The following is a 21,929-nucleotide window of genomic DNA, read 5'->3' on the forward strand; positions in this document are numbered from 1 at the left end:
TCAGTGAGCGCGAATACCAAGGATTAGAAGACCGGAAACTGATGTTAATAGTTGGAACATGAGCTTCAATGAGTTGCTGTAATTTGTTTTAAAAACGCACCAATTTTCATTTATATTCCTATCGTCAAAACCCTCCAGGAAGACTGAGAAATAGCTTGAGAGGTCCTGGTTAAGCTGCTCATAGTTCCCCTTATTATATAGCCTTATTTGGTTGGTCCACCTGACTGGTTCTGGTGCTTGAAATCCTAGGATAAAGAACACTGCTTTGTGGTCACTGATGTCTTCAAAACCGGTAAGAGAGGTAATAGATTTCGAATGGCTAGTCAAAACCAAGTATAATATATTTGAACATATAGTGGTTACACGGGTAGGGAAATAAATCATCTGGGAAAGGTTAAAATCCAGGCAGAGACTAATAAAATCGCGACACTCACCAGAACTTCCACTACCGACAAGATCTGATAAATTCCCATTTATCTCAAGGAAGTTAAAGTTGCCCACAAAGAAAACAGAATGACCAGAATATTGTGTGAACAAAATTGACAACTCATCACGCAAAGCAGTTGCAAAACCAGGTGACGCATTGGGTGGTCGATAACACACGCCAAGCAGGATTGACTTCAAACCACATTTCATTCACACCCAGATGGCCTCGATTGACATGGAAACGAAAACCACAAGATTAGCTAACTTTGAACCACAAGATTAGCTAACTTTGCAACGAAGTACTACAGCCCCCCCCCCCCCCCCCCCCCTTTAGGAAAAATAAGAAACACTCAATTTGAACGCGTTTTAAAGCTTCGGTTTTATTTCGATGGCGCCTCTTTGCGATACCACCCTTGCTTCCAAACGGCCAAATGGCCCAGAACTAATGTGAGTCAACACGCATTCTTCGGATGAGTGGGGTAACCAAAGGATAAAAAAAAAATATTCTTCCATTATCTTTCAAACAGCAGAGCATTTCATTTGACAGGCTCGCCACGAACTTCCTCCTTTCTTCCTTGCGATGAAGGAAAGACGCTAGTTATGTGCTTTCGTCACGGGTAGCAGCACCACTTGCGCAAAGAGATGGCAGTTGTGATATTACTGTAATGAAATTAAAGAAATTAAATTAGTTTTCGTAGTATTGAGTAATGTAATTGATCACTTCTCTAGGCTAGTAATTTTGTAATATAATAAATTAGTCTTTAATCTTGAAATTACTTTGCCCTAAATTAGAACATTCGTTTGCAAGCTTTAAGAAAGAACAGAAAAATGATTTTGCATGGTGAAATATTGTAGAGAGAGCATCGCAGGAAGTAATCGACGGCCACCCGAGCACAAATCCTTGTACGCAGAGCTGGACAGACGCACAGAAGAGGGCTGGAAAGGCAAAGAGAAAAGCTTGTGTGTGGACATCGATGGAAAGCAACAGCTTATGAACTCTAGGCAGGACAGATTCGCGCCGACGCGTCATCACGACGATACTGTACTTCGTTCACCTCTAAGCTGACAGTGCTGTGCGAGACGCAAGCTAACGAGAACCAATCAAACACCTCTTTTATTCACGTGTCCCGTCTCTTTCCCTGCGCGTTGGTATGAACAATAGCGGGGTTCCATGTCGAACGATAGACGTGTGACTGCTTCAACAAACACGTAGCTTCCACCGTTCATCCCTAAGCTGACAATTCGTCAGCTTAGGGATGAACGGCTCATAGGCTACAAGGCGACGGGCATATCACGAGTGAGTTAATCATAATTTAAAACCTGAGAGGATAGGACAAAGAGATGCGCAGCATCGTACTTTCGTCAAGCAAGGTCAAACCGTAAGCTTCGACTATTGTCAACAACAGGCGACCTGAATAAATCATTCACTCCAAATGCCTTGTCAACGTCCCATAATGTTTTGTGCGTCTTCAAGCAAAGCGAGTGCCTCTCCCGGTATGCCTCGCTGCCTTCTTTTGGGAAGTTTATTCGGGAGTAACTCCACAAGCAGATAACGCCCCCTCCCCCCCCCCCCCCGCATGTTGGCTTTCCAACTCGGGCCTTTTGCGTAACAATGCGCAGAAACTTGGACTCATCGGGTGTTTCGGAAAAATGCTGCTTGAATGGAATGACCGAGGCGACAACTTTACTTGGCACTGCAGTGGAGGATATAGGCACACGTTCCCTATCCCATTTTGAGCGCTGAATAAAGCTGTGCGCGCGCTCTCCTCCTCTCCACTGCATCGCCAAGAAAAGTTATCGCCAATTATATACTTTTTTCTGTTCCCTGTCGTTCTTAGTTACGTGAGTTTTGTATCTGGTACGCGGGACGAAAAAATAATAAAACATTTTTGCCTGGAATATGTGAGAAAATGTTGGTGAGGCAAACAAGACTGTGTAGCAATCACGAATTTATCGTAAACACCCTCAGGTGGCGTGGAGAGATCAAAACAAAGTTTTACCGCAAACCAGAAGTGACGAGATTCACGATGGCTGCGCATTTGTGGAAAACGTGTATAGTGCTCTTGGGAGAATAAAATTAAATTGAGTTCGGGGCGGAAGGGAAACATTTCACGTGACGACTCATTGTAAGAACGAGATGCCACTGCCCGACTTACAAACTGACACGGACTACAGCTTCTAAAGCAGAAAGACGGAAACATATAACCCTTTAGGAAGAACTTTCACCGTTCAATGAACAGCGAAAGCGGTGAGTCAACTGGCTTTCTGAGTAACATCTAAAGAAGCTATACATCTTGTTTAACACTTCTGTCGTGTGCGCCCCCAAACCCACTGTTCAGTATGGTTCACGTTGAAGCACATAAACTTGTTGCGGTGTAAACAGTACGATCTGAGTTTAGGCACATATGGAGCAACTCAGCTCTTTGACGTGACATCACTGCGGTGGCGCTGTTGTGGGCACTGCGCTAGCGCAGCGCCTTGCTTCTCCCGGATCTGGTTCCTGCACACGCGCTGTGTGGGCAAACAAGAGTTTTTTTGTAAACACTGTGTGGGTGTATAGAGTAAATAAAATGAGCGCGAATTACTGCCTCATAACATTCAAATGTAATTTCAATGTAATTGTAATGTAATGCCATGACCTTTAGTCTGTGGTAATTTGTAATGTAATTTGTTTTACATTTTTGCTTTTTTTCAGAAAAGCAATTAGTAATATAATTTAATAACTTTCTGAAAGTAATTTGGCCATGTCTGAGCGTGACTGTCATTTTTCAAGCAGACGATGCCTCGTACGAACCGAGACACGTTTTTGTGTCCGCACCGGAAAACAAATGGGAACCTGTCGATGGTATTTTTAGGTGGAGTTGAAGGAAAATGCTAAGAAGTGTCTCGAGCAGGAACACCCAGAAATATCCGTAACAAACTAACTTAGGTTTCTCGGTATATCATCAGAGCCTTTCATTTTCTAAAGGACTTTGGCAAATTTGTGCCAGGTCTAGGAAGACTGAAACGCCTCCTCGATGCCATCACTCTTAACGGAAAACGGGTCAACACTACATACTAAAATTGGATTTACCTTTTTCGGTGAATTAGAGACATGACATGATGCACTGCTGCATGTTCAAGGACATTGTACGGCAAGAAGCAGTTCAGCATATTTTGACACAAATTTTGTTTTGTAAAATTCTTAGCCGAAAAAAGACGCTGAAACTTTTTTTAAGAAAAGGCGAAGGGAACGAACTAAAACACTTTACTGAAAACATTTAAAATAAAGTTCAGCAGTACCGATCTGCTCAGAAATTAACAACCCAACAACTTCCCTGTTGTAAGCTACATTACGAAAATAAATTTGAGTTGTAATGCTCACAAAGAGCACCAATCACAGTGTAGATTGCGGATTCAAGCTAAGAGATATCTGTCTCTCCACCCGAGACTGCATCCGCATCCACTCTACCCCGAGTTTGTTGAAGAATGATTACAAATATATCAATCATGGCTTATTTTGGACACATATATCTCTGTGCTTTGATATCGCTTTTTTTTTTTTATTAGTTTACTTAGTTCAGTTCTGAGAGCACCTTTTTTTTGTTAAATTTTGTCTTGTTCGTATCTTTTTGGTTCTTTCTTCCAAGCCTAACGATGAAACCACCGCCAGATTAAGAACTCTGTGTTGGGCGTTAGTCTCTGATCCTCCGAGAACTGAAGGGGCTTTCTACAGTGTAGTGTCAGCAAACATGCTCATAATACCAAATGATGTACAACGTTTCACAAACAATGAAAAGTGAGATCTTTTCTAAAAAACGAAAGAGCACGTTTCAACCTTTCAACACACGCGTGTTTGAGGCGGCTTCATTATTTGTTAACCCTTTCGCTTCGTTCAAAATGTCACCTTCTGCGTAGTCACAGAACCGTAACAATGTCTATTGAATTAAAATTTGTGAAAATGTTTATGCTGCCACCGTTAAAAGGCAACAGAAAACCTCACGTGGGCCGTCGTGCGTTTGACCACCTCTAATGGTGCTCGGTGGCACCCGAAAGAAGTGCGACTGTCTCCGTGTCACGCCAAACCAAAAAAAAAATGTTTTTCCCTCGTGGCCCAGCACAAGTCACGGGCCTCACGGCACTCGCATCGCATGCGTGACTCGCGTATAGAAAGTGGGGTGTTCAAAAGAGGCTCACGCCAGATTTTCCCTCTGGGAGTAAAAAAGAGTTTCGAGTAATCTGTAGTTATTCACCAAACCGCAGGGGGGCAAGCACTTTTCTTCCAACCTTCGTCAATCCCACGGGAACTCTGCAGTCCTGCGTCGATGACTCAGACTGCGAAGCCTGCTGCAATGTTGGTGGATGCTCCATGACGTCTTTCTCGGGTAAAGCAGATCCTTCAGGACCGGTTGTGTTGGCTGGACACAATACCAGGTCTTCGCGTTGACCAGAATGAGTCGGAATTCGGTTGAGGTCTCTTCGGTGGCGACGGACGTTCTCTCTTGTGGTTCTGACCCAGTAAGACCTTTGCGTGTCCGCTTGACGGAGGACCTCTCATGGGCACTTAAGCTCCTTTAAACACACTGTCGATCTTGGACTCAGTTGAGATAGCCGTCGAGCTGCATGTCGGCGGTCGAAGTGTGCCAGTTGGCGCTCTATGACTTGACGATAGCGTCTAGTCGCGACATTGTTCTTGACTTGGCCGGGAGTCAGAACAGCTTGGTACTCCGGGATCTGCGTCTGGAGACGTCGCCCCATGAGGCCTTCGGCTGGAGTCCGCCCTGTCGCACTCGGGGTATCCCGGTACGCAAGTAGAGCTAAATACGGGTCCTCTGCTTTCTCAAGCAGATCCTTCATGGTCTGCACGGTGCGCTCGGCCTCTCCATTTGCCTGAGGATGACGAGGGCTGCTGGTAGTTTGCTGGAAACCGTAGTTCCGGGCAAACTCTGCGAGAGCATCACAGGTGAACTGTGGTCCATTGTCTCTTACTCCCGTTGAAGGTTTTATTTCATTTCATTTCCTTTATTTAACCGTTAAATGCCCACAGGGGGCTTACATAGGGGGGGAGGCATCTTTAGACACTCATAATAACACAAACAAGAAAAGAGGCTAGGATGTTTGTTAACGCGTACAAACAGGACGCTAGGTGGTGACGAGAGAGGAAATGGCACATCTGAAGTTATTACATTCTGTGATGCTCACAATAGGTTCCGGGAGGTTGTTCCAATCAGTAATAGCCAATTGCAAGGGAGAAAATTTGAGTAGGTTTGTCCTAGGCGTAGACAGTAGAATTTTGAATGGACGGTCAGTGCGGGGGGAGATGTGGACTGGATGTAGGCGGTATTCAACTTTTTTTTATAGGAAAATTATAATATATTTTGTGCAGGCGGGTAAGACGCGATACTTTTCTTCTGTGTTTTGAAAGAGGAAGGTTTAATTTTGCTTTCATTGCGGTAACACTTGTAGGCTGATAATTGCGGAGAATGAAACGTGAAGCCCGGTTCTGAACAGCTTCCAAATTTTCTTCTAGATACAACTGATGGGGGTTCCAGACAATGGATGCATACTCGAGTTGAGGACGGATGAGAGAATTATATGCGATGAGTTTTGTTTCTTGCGTGGCCTTATAGAGATGGCGCTTTAAAAATCCCAAGCATCTGTTTGCTTTCGCAGATATGTAGTTCAAACGAGGCTCTCATTATAAGTGATGGTTAATGTTGATGCCAAGATGCTTGTGGTATGTTACGGCTTCAATTGGTACGGTAGAAAGTGAATAATCAATCTGAGTAATGTTTTTTTGGTAGTGAAATTAAGATATTTTGTTTTGTCAACATTGATCTCCGTTTGCCATTCTCGACACCACGCTTGGATTTGTGACAAGTCATTTTGCAAAACGGTACAGTCGGTTACACTCATCATTTTTCTATAAATCGCGCAGTCGTCCCCATATAATCTAATAGTGGAATTAAGGAGGTCCGGCAGGTCATTTATGTAAATTAGGAACAACAATGGACCCAGCACGGTTCCCTGTTTTTGTGACGAACAATTGATGTCTTTAACAAAGTTATGTGTTCTGTTTGAAACGAAGTTTTCAATCCAGTTTATTACGGTCGTTTCTACTTTAAGTGCTTTTAATTTTTGGATAAGACGGCAATGTGGGACTTTATCGAACGCTTTTTTAAAATCAATGAAAATTGCATGAGTTTCATGTTTTTTTATGTAGGTTATCGTGGATGTCCGTTAAAAATTCAAAAAGTTGAGATTCACCGGAGTACGTCCGCCGGAAACCGTGCTGGTTTGAGAAGAGCATATTATTTACACATAAATAATTTATTACATTAGAATAAACGACATGTTCTATCAATTTACCTACAAATTGGTAGGGAGATCTTTCGCGCCATCTTTATAAATTGGGACAACCATTGCAGATTTCTAGTCAGCCGAAACAAAACTAGAGTCAAGGGATTTTTGAAATATGCGGGATAAAAGTACACTAGATATGTCACTTGTAATCTTCAGCAGCTTTGTAGTTATAAGGTCAGGACCGGGAGCCGAGTTAGATGATAAATTTGATAATAATTTTGAAATTCTGTCATTTGTTACAATGATCTGATCCATTTCGGTTGTTATAAGATATTCTGGGCAGTAAGAGGGTAATGGCAAAAGTTCATCAGTGAACACTTCACAAAAGAAAGTACAAAATAGCTCGCAAGTCTCGGCTGTCGATAAACTTTTTCCAGAGGCGTCGCTCAAACTGACCGAGTCCTTTACCTGCTTTAGATTCACAGCGAGCCAAAACTTTTTGGGGTTTGTTTTCAGTATATTACAAAGATCAAAGTAAAAAAACCTATCTTTTGCATTTTTTATTTAATATTTGCAAGTTAAATAACACTCCTTGTCTTTGAACCATGAAATAGCAGTCTGAGACGCCTTTGCGGTGCGAAAAAGTCTATTCTTTTTATTTAGCAACCTCTTCAAACGTGTTGAAAACCACGGGTTGGAAAACGACGTGTAAATGGTTAGTTTCGGAATAAATTTGTCACACAACTCAAGCAATTCCCACTTAAACAAAATCCAGTTTTCATTCAGAGACCTAGAGTCAAATTCCTCTAAAAACCAAGCTGAAAGTAGCGTAAAGTGTTGGTTAATAGCGTCGAGGTTTGCCCTTGAGTAACTGGAAATTGTTTTTGCCCGAAGAGGTTGCTCACATGATGGAATAAAAAGTTCAACATTAATAGATATGTGATCACTTAATGGTTCCATATACACAGCATTTGCAACTAGATCGGGTTTTGATATAAAAAAGGCCAAGCATGGCTTCACCGCGACTGAGTTTATTAACAATTTGAGAAAGTGCAAAAGAGTATATAACTTCAACAAAATCCCGAGACTGTTTTGGAAGGTTTCGCCACGATAAAAATGGTATTTTATCAGACAGAAAGGAGCATTTAATTTCAGGGTAGTTGAAATCACCAGATATAACGAGTACATCATTTGGGTATAAAAGAACAAGAGACTCCAGAAAATCATGAAGTAGCGGAGCAAAATCCAGAACACTTGGGGGCTTACAAAAAGCAACGACAATAATAAACCATGGTAAGCATTTGTATTCTAACCCAAACGGCTTCAAAGGTTGGAACAGTATCAGAACAAGCTTGTAGCAGTCTTTTTGACTGCTACAAGCACACTTCCTTCCTTACGGCTTACTCTCTCATTAAGAAAAATAAAATGTGAGGGGTGTATGGTTAGTTCCGAGCTTGAGATATTATCTGTGAGCCAAGTTTCTGTTAAAATGATAACGTCCGCTGAGCATGACTGGACTGCCGAAAGAAGGTCGTCTTGCTTTGTGTAAACAATTCTAGTGCTGGCAACGAAAAAATTTAGACTTGCAGCGGGGCGAGAGCAGCTTTTTGGGGAGGAGGAACGCGGTTGATGACCGTGCGATTGCTATGCACGGAGTGCTTTCACTGAGTTAGATTGTTTATCGTAAATGTGCTTTAAGTTCCCCATTATCAACTTGTCATGACGAAGCTTAAAATCGTGTAATCTAGATTTTGCAAACGTGACAAGCTCTTTTCTTGCATTACGGACATCGATTGAATAATCACCGCTTAACCGGAAACTAGTTCCCTTTAGTTTAAACGCCTTTGACAAGATCAGCTCTTTTTATTTGTACGAGTTGAATTTTACAATGAGAGGCCTCGGAGACGCTCGGTTTTCACGAAAAGAGCCGAGCCTGTGAGCACGCTCGATAGCAGGAGGGAGAATAGTGACGCCAAGCATTTCTTTGCAAAAGGCAATCATGCTTTCCTCAGATTTTGCCCACGTTTCACCGCGAACGTCAGGAAGGTTGAAAAACAAAAGATCCTTACGGCTAGGCTGGTTTTCTAGGTTTTCACACTTCTGCATTACATGTTCAAGGGCTGCACTGGCTCTTGCATTCATTGTGTACATTGAAGCGACTTCATCTTTTATCACTTTTCAGGCAGAGACATCTCGGTCAATAGTGTTCATTTGTGCCCTCAAGTCCCCAAGAACTTTGTCAGTTTTTTTTGTTTTTCTTGTAATGATTTTATCTCATTTAAAATTGCTGCTTGTCCTGCAGAAAGGCTGTTCAACGAGGCGAGAATCTGAGAAAGCGGGAAGATATCCTCAGAAACAAGGGTATCCGGGCCAGGATTAGTTTCAATATCCCCGGACAGTAGAAGCGAGTTAGCTACAAAATCAGCGATAGATGACATTTTAGCGGCACATTGGGATAAATTACGCCAGATAAGAATCAAACGCTTGTACACGTCGCGAGGGCACGACACCGCAACGACACAGACGTTGTTGTCTCGGTAAGACGTCGAAAAAACACCAACCTGAGAAGTAACAGGGTGTAAGTGACGCATCCCAGTTTCGGTGCCGTGGCGGGCGAATATGCTCTTCAGACAGTTGACGACAGCCTCAGCTTTCGTTGACAATAGATAGGCGATCTAGGGAAAGCGATACCTGTAGTCAACGCAGTGCAAATACTGCTTGCCTCGTAGATAAAACAAGCCCAGCCCAACCATTTCCCTTTGCGGAGATGGCGTCACCGTTGGCATGAGAGGCTCGGCGTTTTGTTGTCGTACCTTCGTTCACACAACACAGTTATTGACGGCATTTCTCAGCTCGGACAACAGGCCTGGCGACCAGACAGCTTTTTTCGCGCGCTGCCTGCACCGTCAAATTCCCTCATGCACCTCGTGGAGTCGTTTCAGCATCTCCTTTCTTAGGGAGCCAGGAATAAGGAGGCTGGTTCTGTTGAGCAGAAAGTCTTGGCAGTGGAACAGGCTTCTTCTGTTCTGCCAAAAGAGCGACACGTCGAGAGGAAGTCTTGACTTTGATGGCCATTTGTTTATGCAGTACTCCGGAAGCATTTGTCTAACTTTGTCTTTCTCTTAGGCTTTTTTGACTGGATGCAGAGTGCTGCTTCGGAGTCCCATCACTGCCCCAACAGTGAATGACTCAACCTAAGCGCAGGTCAGTTTCTCCGCAGGCACTTCCTCACTCATTATGGGACCTTACAGGCCTTCAAAACCCTTGAAATATACCCTTCATAAAAACCCTTCAGGGATACCCCATAGAAAAACCCATTAGCCCCACAGCCCTTCAACCCGAGTGACCCTTTAGCCCATCAACCCTTTAGACGCCAAAATGACTGTGAGCGATAGACAAAAATGCAGTTCAAAACATTATTGAACATTTATTGCAGACATTTAGTTTTACATGCATATTGTAACTCAAAAAGGTGATAAAAAACGCTTGTTCAAACCCGGCGCAAGTAGCTGTAGACAAAAGAGATCACATCAAACAGGGCAAACTGACTTCTTTATCACAAAAAAGATCTTTCAAAGTACTCACAATGCCGCTGGCTATATTCCTGATGTATGGAAGTTCAGCTAATAAAACCGAGCAGGTGAATCTTACGGACAGATATACACTATCAGTAAGCACCTTTAGCGAAAACCACGACCTCGCAAGCAGCACCCGCTGCCGTTGAGAAATACCGAGCACAGTCACGGTTTAGTTCATGATGACGTCGCGCCGGCGTCTTCGGCGTATTTTTTGCTCGCTGGATGCTTCTGAAGTCGAACGGACGAAGAAGCGCAAGGGACAAGTCCGGACAGCGGCCGTCATCCACCGTCTCAGGACCCACAGTGGCATAATCCCGGTGCGAAGGCACAGCATGCGGTGGGACGCTGACCCCGACTGCCAGACTTTGCAGCGAGTAAGTCGACACCGGCCACCATCTCCTTGAATGCGCTGAGCACGATGGCGCTCGAGCGGTGCTGAAGGCGGCCAACGCCGAACTGGGGATCACCTGCAGAACCAAGGAAGAAACTGCACTGATCAAAACTGACCAAGGGGCGAGCCCTGAAAGCCATGCATGCTCACCTTGCTGGAGGAAATTGGTCCGCTCCGATAATCCGCGGCGGCTCTTGGGCTAAACGGAACCTCCCACGAGCGAAAATGGCTATACTGGTGGCTGGCCTTCCCCGCTTGCACACACCACCCTCTTCCACCGACCGCTGGCCTGGCTGCCCTGCACCCTCTCCCCATCGCCGGGCGGAGAGAAACGCAGTGTGGATTGCTCTGCTTCTTGGGGACCGTCCCCCGTCGAGGAGGCAGTTCTGCGAACGAGCCGCTCCCGCGTGCATCCCTGTTCCTAAAAAGCGCGCACTGCTGTCGGCTTGTTTTTTAGAGCGCAGCTCTTAGGGGCCCGTTCCCGGCTTGCGCGGCGTCGGTGTCGGCGTCGCCGTCGGCGCCGGCGTAACCAAGGTCACCCCAAAGGTCACGTGACCCCCAAGGTCACCCCAAGGTCACGTGACCCGTCCCCCAGGGTCACGTGACTCCCAAGGTCACGTGACACCCAAAGTCACGTAACCCCGAGGTCACGTGCCCCCCCCCCCCCCCGAGATCACGTGACCCCCCGAAGTCACGTGACACCCCCCGAGGTCACGTGACCACCCTCCAGGGTCCTGTGACCTCCCCGATGACGTCACCGTTATCCGCATCGTCATCGTCATCATCACTGATGACGTCATCAGTGACGTCACTGATGACCTCACTGGCATCCGCATCGTCATCGTCATCATCACTGATGACGTCATCAGTGACGTCACTGTTGACGTCACCGGCATCCGCATCGTCATCGTCATCATCACAGATGACGTCATCAGTGACGTCACTGGCATTCGCATCGTCATCGTCATCATCGCTGATGACGTCATTGGAGTCAGAATCGTCATTGTCACTGATGATGTCATCAGTGACGTCACTGAGGACATCATCGGCATCGTCACGTGACCCCCCAAGGTCACGTGACCCCCCTAGGTCACTTCACCCCCCCAGTACTCTTCCCTCCTCCTCCTCAAGAGCTCTGCTCTAATTCGGTGTTACAGGGTTGTAAACGGCTTTCACTTTTTCTTTTTTTTTTTTTTATTCATGGTTGGACGGATTTCGCTTCGAGCGGGCAAGATTGCGTTCGCCTCAAAACACTGCTCGGCCAATACCCCTCGGCCCGCGGCTCGTCAATTCTCCACACGGGGCGGTCGCCCTCGGTGACCTCCTTGGCGACCGAACACCCGGGCAGTGACAGACGGGCCCAGGAGCCCACTCGTATTTGATAGAAGAGCAGTAATAAAATCTGATCGCACACACATAGGATCGAGATTCTCCAAATACTTATTTTTGTTTTCCCGTAGCGTACAATAAGCGGCTATGTTCTAATTCTGAGAAATGTGTTTTCTCCACCTAAGGTTGTTCCAACAGACTTCTGATGAAGCCTGAAGGTTTTTCCGACCCCACTAGAAAAGTTCTTGACAGGCTTTCAGACATTTCAAGGCACTGTAAAGGGGACTTCAGACATTTCAGGAGAGCCTCTCACGGGGCCAACGAACCCACCAGGAAATATCGGTGCCCCCTTCAAACATCTCAGAAATTCCTGAAGTCCCCTTCACACCCTTTAAAAAAAGCCTCAAGCCCCATCAGAGCGTTTTTCAATACGGAAGGGACCGTGATGCGAAGGCAACAGCTCTTTCCCTCCCATCCGGCTGTACCTGAAGCAAAACTGCTCTTAGTCCGAATGAACACGCATCCGCCGAGAGTATTGTGAGATACGACGGATTGTAGTGAGCCATGCAACAATCTGATGACAGAAAATCCTTGACACCTTGCAGAGCGGCTGCTTGTGGGGGACCCCAGGTCCACTTCGAAGTTTTTCGAAGCAGGTCTTGAGTGGCGCCGGAATTAGTGCCAAGTTCGGAAGAAACCTTTCCAGATGGTTCGCCATTTCAAGGATCCCACGGACGCCGGCAAGATTCTCTGGAGCCGGAATATCTCTGATTGCCTTAACTTTTGGTGGGTCCGGTCGAACACCGTGGCGGAATATGATACATCCAAGGAAGGTAACTTCATTTGCTGAAGACACACTTGGCTTGGTTGAGGGTGACTCCAGTTTGCTATAGGTGCTTGAGAGTCTTGTGCAGGTTTGCATCATGCGCAGCTTGGTCTTTGCCGAAAACAAGTACATCATTCATGAGGATAAGGATTGCGGGCAGTCCACTCAACATCTTTGACATGCGTTTTTTTTTCAAATACCCCGGAGGTGATGTTATCTCAAGAGGTAGTCGTGTGAAGAAAAAATGGCCAAATGGGGTGATGAATGCGGTCAGCTCTTGGCACGAGGGAGAGAGGCGGATTTGATTAAACCCGGAATTAGCATTACACTTCGAAAACACTGACGCCGCCCCCAGCTGGCCAAGCGTTTCCTCCACAGTTGGAAGGACATAGAGCTCTCGTCAGACGGAGGTGTTGAGGTGAGTGAAGGCAATGCAGATCCTTACTTCGAAAGGCTTCACGACTGGAACAATCCCAGCACACCGATCGGTTGGACCTTCAGCTGGGCGAATGACGCCCAGATCCACCATCTTTCTGAGTTCTTGCATGACAGCATCTTTCAGAGGGATGGGCACGCGACGTTCAACGCTCAGCGAATAAGGCACCGCCGCTGGGTCTAGTCGGATGGTGTACTCCTGGAAGTGTCCCAAGGGCGCTGAAGAGACGAGCAAAGCGCTTCTCGATGCGTTCGGTGCTGCAGAGAAACTTGACGAGTCCTAAGTTCTGTATGGCAGGCAGCCCAAGAAAGGAATTGCGAAGTTCTTGTACGACGTAAACCTCTTGCCTTGTGGACTTGTCCTTCCATCTCATGACAGCGTCAAACCTCCCCAACATCTTCAGGGCATGTCCACTGGGCCCCAAAAGGACGTCTTCGGCTGAGCGCTGGCCAGAGGATGGTATTCCCGAAAATGTATGTGGGACCGCTGAGACCTCTGCACCGGTGTCAATCTTTGCAGTCAGTGAAACGTCGTTCACGGTTATTGTCGCGAACTTGGCGTCTGGACGTCTACCGAACTCCCCGACGGCGCCGAGAAAAACCGCCGGTGTGATTCTGTTCCACTGAGGATATGCCTTAGGTTCCTGCAAGCATCTTCTTGCAGACACGTGCATAATGACCCTTGGTCTTGCATCGAGCACACTTTTCGGCTTCAATCCTCCGCAATAACCGCACGTGGAGCTTGGTTGTTCTGCTTTTGAGGCTCGCTTCGCATTTGAAGATGGAGCGCTGCGAGGGTTAGATGACGAGCCTTTCGCCATTGCGTCCAAGTCGGCGTCTTCAGTCTTGACAGGTGGTTGCGCTTCAGTCTCCCTCAACAACTGGTGCTGCTTGTGAACTGACTCTTTCTGTCGATGCTTGGCAAGCGCGGAGGTTAGAGTGAGCGCAGCGTCTAACTGAAGAGCTACCGAGAGCGACTTGTCTCGCAGCCCAAGAACGAAGCGGTCACGAATCAGGCGGTCACACAGGTTTCCGTAGTCTCATCGGTCCGCCATGTTGTAGAGCACGGTTACGTATTGGTCAACTATTTTGGCGGGCCCCTACTCTCGTCTGTTAAATCGTGCAGACTCGTATACCACGTTCCTGACTTGAGTGAAGTGACCGTCGAACCTCGCTCTCACGGTGCCGTATTTCCTGGCGTCGGAGTCAGATAACCCGAAGCTGTTGAAAATTTGCCTAGCCTGGCGACCCATGACGGAGAGAAGCGTTCGCACCTTGGTTTCCTCGTTCTGTGCGACCAGTCCGGTTGCGTGACAGAAATCGTCGAACTCGGCGGTTCACGCCGGCCACTCTGAAGCGTTCTTAATGTGGAAGGGTTCAGGCGGCCTGAGGGCGAGTCCGGTGGCGACGCTTGCCCGATCCATGACTCGGTGCGGTCCGCAACCGCAAGGCGACGCCCGAAGCTTCAGAGGCGGCGGGATCCCACTTCTGACACCATATATTGGTGCTCGGTGGCAACCGAAAGAAAATCGCCCCACTCCGTGTCACAGCAAACCAAAAAGTATTGGTGCTCGGTAGTACCCGAAATGAATGCGACTGACTCCGTGTCACGGCAAACCCCCCCAAAAAAGAAAAAAACGTTGGTGAGTGAGAAAGTGCGAGCGGAGACACTGACCTGTGCTGAGGTTTAGTCATATACTGTTCGAGCAGTGATGGGACTCCGAAGCGGCACTCTGCATCCAGTCAAAGAATCCCAGGCGAAAGACAAAGTTAGCCACATGCTTCAGGAGTACTGCATAAACGGATGACCATCCGTTTATGCAGTACTCCCTTACAAATTCTAGATCGAGCCTTTTTCCTGCGGCACCAGATCTATTCATTAATTCTTGCAGATGTGTCTGCTATCAACCATTAATACCGTATCAACCGTATATATTAGGAGCTAGTGTACCTATTTAGTTTTTCGCCTCCCATGTAGACTGCCAAGTCGAATCCACAACCGCTATTCTCCAGCTTATTGTCTGCTCCTTGTAAGTGCAACATACTCAAGGTGAGTTTTGAAGCTATCGTGGCACCATTGGACGGAAGTCATCAAAACCATTCCCTCGCCGCTGATTCTCCTAATGTCTTCGCGGTGAACCTTCCTTTGTCTGGACCGGTTGCGGGAAGCCGAACCTTCAAAATTTGATAATCGTGGAGAGAGCGGGAGGGGTGAGATAAGACAAAGCCTAGAAACCACGCGGTACCACTTAACGGATGTGAAAATTCAGGAATTCCCCGAGATTTGGATGTTGTTGTTGTTTTTATAGCTCACGCGCTTAAGACAAAATGGTTTACTGCTATTTATTTTGTAAGAGGCATATTTATTCTCGCAATTATTTGGCCGATGTATGACAATCCTTGCACCCATCCTTTTATAATAAAACAAACAAAACAAAACAAAAATATACAGATAAAAAAAATAATTAAGAAATTAATTAAACGAAATTTAAAGAGGTCCTGTAGATTTCATAGATCCATCGTTTTCCCATCACCGCGTAAATTCAGAAGCAAAGAAGCGACAACCACACCCACATTGATTTAATTGCATACCGCTCTTTTCAAAAAGGCGTCTTCAAATCCTTGTATAACCTTGAGTGCAGAATATCTTGTAAAACTTTCGCGGGATGCAATCAACCATCTGGCACTTTTCCTGACTACAGCGAAAGCAACTTTAAATATTGGTTTGCATATCTACTGTTCATTTATTTATTTCAAAAACTAATAACCCTTTGGCTTGCATGATAAATGTTCTTAGAAAGAAAAAGGAACGAAAACCGTACAAAACCAGCCACTACAAGTAAAGCATGATTTGAACACTGCTCTTGTTGAACAATAGCGTTCACAAAATCATTCCACCTAAGTTATCTAGAAAGAATTAGCACTCGTTTAAATTCAAATCTAAAACCACATTTTAAAAAAATTTCGAGCATCATCAATCCCAACATAAAGGGTGCCATCCAAGCTATACCACGACTAGATTCTCTTATTCGGTTTCCAATATGCGCCTTAAGACTAAACTGATTTTTATATCTGAAATATCTTCGTTCAGGCAATTTATATAGTCACTCGATGTAATATTATGATCTCCTTTACATGATGTCGAAGCAACTCAATTTCTCCCATTTTTATTCGTACTGCCAAGAGTAGACTTTTTTAGTATTTTTTCTTACAGTTTCCTGGTTCACGTAACAAACAGATCTTACTCAATTATGTTGAATAAGTTTAAGTTGTTCACTCTAGTACTTCAGATGTGAATCATAGATTGCCTGTGCATATTCCAGAGGTGGACACATTTTAGTCTTAAAGACACACGCACTCAAATTCGTCGAGTCATATTTTACTCTCATTAAAAAACAATGTTTCAAAAAACTGTAGAACAGCATCATTCACATAAACCTTTCAGTCCAGATCGGTAGAGATTGGTACCCCTGAGTCTTTAAAAGCTCGAGATTGTAAGATTACGCAATTGACGGAATAAAAAAACCATCCATGGAAGTGTTTCCTTTATGACTTTTGCATGCCTCAATATCTGAAAACGTTTCTTCATTTTCCTTTTTTGCACCGCTTATTTAAAGACATTCGTTACTTGTGCAAAGCTAGTAGTCGCGATGTGAAAAAAAAAAGGTTTTGTAAACTGAAGCATGATTTTACGGCAAAGGGCGGTATTTAATAAACGGAAGATTTGAATTAAAATATCGATCTTTGAACAAAAACGAAGGTGGGTAGTTTAAGCAAGAAAGTTTCTTATGCAATTTAGTTTATTATTAGTTTAGTTTAAGCACGTGCGTTATCATTCAGAAAACAATTGACACATTTTTCACATTCAAAGATTTTATTAGTAGCTTCGAACGAGAAACTAAATGTTTTCAATATATTAATTCAGATTCTCAACATTCTGGCAAAGTGCAGAAGAGTAGAAAATCGCTGATATTGAGGTGAAGGAGTCAAAACGTATCATCATTTGCGAGAGTTTCTAAACTAAAATGATAACGTCTGTTGAGTGCGCCCCTCTGGTAGGATCAAAAGGCAGGTCCTTCTCACTGTGTGTATCGCACAAAACTTTTTTAGATACTACTTTTCTCTCGGGGTGTGATAAGTCAAGCATATAGCGCTGAGCGTCGTTTTTGTCGTGGAATATTTGAAAAGAAGGTAAAACAACACCGGAAACAAATCTCGCTTTTATCATCAGGTGGCGTCTTGAAAACGACCGATCAGGGACGAAGAAATTAAGATAGTCCGCTTGGCGACTGTGAGGTATTCTTGATACATCGAACCTATTCACTCTTTTTATTTTCTAAAAAAAGATTTTAGTTTCAGAATAATATATTCCTTGAGGCCGGCGCTGTGCCTACTGACGTAAGAAGCTATAACGTCTCAGAAAGGTCACAAAAATTCCAAACAATCTATACGCGTCGCAAGAGAAGCAACCTGGTGACCTGGCTACCTACCACTAAGGTACTCGCAGCATTCACCGCTTCTTGTCTGTACCTGCACAAGTACATCACATATTTTGTACTATGTTGGTCACACGTAGCGTATATCAACACCTAAAGAAGAGGTCATGATATACACAAAAAAGGTATTTCTCAGAACGCGGGTCAAACAACTCCTGCAAAATTTACGCACCGCACAGAAACATGGCTGATGTCATATTTGCCTTTGTCAAAGGGCCTATCGAAGAAATGTATGCGGAGGGCAAGTTCGCCTGCTCCTTGCCCAGGGGGAAGCGGTGACGTCAGAACGCTGAGCCCTGATTGACTGATCGCGCCCCCCTATCTGAGCGTCGTCTGCTTCTTTGCAACTTCGTCTGCCCGTAACGTCGTCTGGGTCTGTCTTACCTTTCCTGCGACTTTCGAAAGTGCAGAGGGTTCACAAAACGACCTTACGGCAAAAAAATGCGTTAGACAAAACTTGAGAACAAATTCGTATTCACGAAACAAAATTTTCGTAAGTTTTGCGCAGGTTACGACGAAATCCTACGACAGCTCCGAAGCTGTCTTACGCACTTACCATCAAATCAGCATGGCCGACAGCGTCGCGGTCGCGACGACCAACGGACGTTTATTTTTCTACGTGCGGTTCTCACGCGTCCCGACTTCAAGCAGCAAGAAAAACGTAAAACGTACTTTAAACAGACCACGACGAAAGAGAACGCTGGATCCACAGACACCCGGGAAAAGTTCCAACGGCCACGATTCCACGGACAACGACCAAGAGAGCACGGCAGATAGGCCTAGTAGACACTCCGACTCGGCGACCGTCTGCCCACGATCGGCTGGCGTGCTGAATGGAATATGCCCGCACGACCTTTGTGAACCCTTCCAGTCTTATACTTTGATAGCTGACCTCAGTTTTAGATTAAGCGGTCAATTTCTTCCTCTTGTTATCTCCTTGTTTCCCGAGGCAACAGTGACTCTCGCCGGTGAAAAAGCGGTGATTCTCCGACAGACGCAGGAAAGGTAAAGCAGCCATCGCTTTGACTAGCAGACGTAAAGCAGACGACATTAAAGCGCGAAACACACGTACAACATAACCGTCCGATCCGACGTCCGACCGCGCAATACGACGGTCGGAGGCGAGGGTTTTCAACGCTCTCCGATGCTACGAACACCCTCTCCCCCCAAGGTCATTCCGGCAGTCCGCACGTCGGATCGGAGGGTTTCGTCGTACATGTGTTTCGCGCTTAACTGCGCCAACCCGCCGACGCCGTTAAAAAGTGAGGAGTCTCGCCGCACACGAAAGGAGGTAAAAAGTATTTGGGAAGGAACTTGCGGACACTAACACGCTCACTCTCGGTTCTTAGCAAACAAACCTCGGCGCCGTGGGACACCTCGCCAGTGAGTGCTTTGACTTCCCTCCTTGATGCGCGTCTGCTAGATTTTAGACAAAAACAACCTACCGCTCGAGTTATTTTGTCTGCCCTCTCTGAAAGGCGAAGTCGAGCTCGCTCGACTTCCGAAAGTCGGAGGAAAGGTAAGACAGACGCAGACGACGTTGCGAGTAGACGACGTTGCAAAGGAGCAGACGACGCTCAGATAGGGGGTCGCGATGAGCCAATCAGGGCTCGGCGTTCTGACGTCACCGCTACTTCCTTTCTCATGCGCAGAAGACGAAAACGAGCCCACTTGCGAGGCGTATTGAATTTTGGTATAGGTTAATTTGTAATTATTGGCGAGCATTTGTGTTTCATCGTCACTGATGGCGTCACCGGCATCCGCATCGTCATCATCACTGATGACGTCATTAGTGACGTCACTGATGACCTCACCGGCATCCGCATCGTCATCATCACTGATGACGTCATCGGTGATGTCACTGATTACCTCACCGGTATCCGCATCGTCATCATCACGGATGACGTCATCAGTGACGCCACTGATGTCACCGACATCCGCATCGTCATCGTCATCATCGCTAATGACGTCATCGGAGTCCGCATCGTCATCGTCACTGATGACATCATGAGCATCATCACGTGACCCCCCAAGGTCACGTGACCCCCCAGGTTACTTCATCCCCCCCAGTACCCTTCCCTCCTCCTCCTCAAGAGCTGCGCTCTAATTCGGTGTTACAGGGAGTTGTAAACGGCTTTCACTTTTTTTCTCCACTCCTTGCTTTTTTTCCTCCTCTACGTTCAGCTGGAAACCTTCAGAATTAAAGATTACTTTTGCGCAAGCTGCGGCGGCGACGCCATCTAGCGACGTGGGGAATGATGTCACTAGCCTTTCGTATATAAAACGTTTTGGTACAGTGCATTCACTTTTCTTTCGTCAATCATTTGGTGTAGAGCAGTGAGCAGGTCATGCCACAGCTTCGCTGGCCAACCACCTTCAGCGCGTTGATTGGAGCCCCGACTTTTTTATTTACCAGTTGTTTTTTAGGAACTAGCATAACGTTCAAATAGTATATGCTAAACTTCAATATGAAAATAAATGATAGCGGCGCAGCACAGTAATGGGCCGTCCCGCTAACACATTTCGAACAAAATATTGGTAAGCGTGAATTCATATTTATGCTGCCTAAACTACGAACCAGTTGTAATTTCAAATGTCTCATAAAAAAGCGATGCGTAACCACGGTTTATGTTCAAAAAAAATCTTACACATCACCGAACATGCCGAGGAACAAAATAAAGATATTGGAAGTGGAAAATTAATATTATTTTGACGTTTCTTTTTTTTTTTTAATAAAGCTGCACTTATTTTGATGGCGGTAGCACTATATTATGAGAGCTACGCTTAGATTATCAGTAGTGACATCGACAATATTCTTGTGGGCGCTGCCATTTTGATGCCGAGTGCAGAGCAACGTTACTGCAACAGCTGAGTTAGGAAACTGCCGTAAAGTCTGCTTTAAAAAAAGTTACTCTAATCCGTACTCAGAACCGAACTAATGGTGATCGCAGCACCGCCATTTCTCAAGCAGCTGCCACTCCGGCAACTGCACGGATGCACGTATTGGTTCAGATCGAGTCGCGCAAGGGCCGGAAGTGCCATCTCGCAGTGCCATTTTGCAGTAGTCGTAGATATGAACACTTATGTTTTGACTTGAGGCTAAAGGGCGGCGCTGTTATCGTATTTTGTTCGGTTTCGGTGGACGCGAGCGGTTCGCGTTTAAAGGGCGCGATTCCCAACTGAGCGTTTTGTTTTAACGTTGGTGAAGAGAGAGCTTAATAGACCTTTTTAGCAATGCCGTGCAATGTAGCGGCGCCGATTCCAAACTATGCGCACTCGCTGAGAGCGGTCATGTGCGCGGCTCCGGCGGGGCCGAAGTCGCGATTACGTGTTATGGGGTCGCAGAGGACAGCACTCTTGAATGGCCGCACAGCATCTTTTTACATGCGTTTTTATTGCTGTGCGGGACTGTGCAAGCAGATAGGCGTGGAGGATAAACTCCGAAACAGGACGAGATCTGCTGTTTCGCTGCAAAAACGCAGCTGTCAACAAAAACAGACAGCATCAATATAAACGACATCTGCTAAGTGACCGCTTCCTAAGCTGAAAAAATTATTAACGTCAGGATATGCGCAGCAAAAAGAAGTTAAAGAACTATCATTGCTACGTGCTCCAACACATAGCTCTCCCCGAGGGTACTTTATTCGGGCGTGGCTTTTACGCTCTTCTGAAATTCCGGTACTGTCTTCTTCCAGGTGGCCCACCGTTTTGCTTGATGAGTGATGCGTTTTTCGAAGTGACCGGGAAATCGTATAAATCATCAAGGGCCAAAGATAATAATATAAAATATGCGACGCTATAGGCTGAAGCTGTTCAGTCAGGCTGGCTGCCTCTCAATCGTCTGTGGGCAGCCGCCATTTCTTGATGCAACAAGTTGATCAAGGTACCCTGTAAACAACCTAATTTTCTCGAGGACATATTTTCACGAAGTTTAAGTCATCAAAAATATCGCGAAGAATAAATCACGAACATAAATTACCCTATGGCAAGGAATATTAAGCCTACTCCTCCAAGTTCGCAAAACATTGTGCCCGCCAAATATTCACGAAACCAACACTTCTTCAATTTTGTGAAATATCGAGGCCGCGAAAATAGAGTCAAGAGTATTTGCTTTCTTCTTTGTTGAAAGATCTAAGAGGAGAGAACATCGTCTCAAAAGACTGCCA

The 21,929-nt window shown here is 45.7% G+C and overlaps 2 pseudogenes; both read right to left on the reverse strand.

Annotated features, from left to right (window-relative positions):
• Window positions 1-6,837: 6,837 nt before the first annotated feature.
• LOC115311248 lies at window positions 6,838-8,283 on the reverse strand (annotated as a pseudogene).
• A 1,100-nt stretch (window positions 8,284-9,383) lies between these two features.
• On the reverse strand, window positions 9,384-14,406 carry LOC115317173 (annotated as a pseudogene).
• Window positions 14,407-21,929: the final 7,523 nt, after the last annotated feature.

Source organism: Ixodes scapularis, unplaced genomic scaffold (genome assembly GCF_016920785.2).
Source record: "Ixodes scapularis isolate PalLabHiFi unplaced genomic scaffold, ASM1692078v2 ptg001212l_1___fragment_1__unscaffolded, whole genome shotgun sequence".
Taxonomy (NCBI): Eukaryota; Metazoa; Arthropoda; class Arachnida; order Ixodida; family Ixodidae; genus Ixodes; species Ixodes scapularis.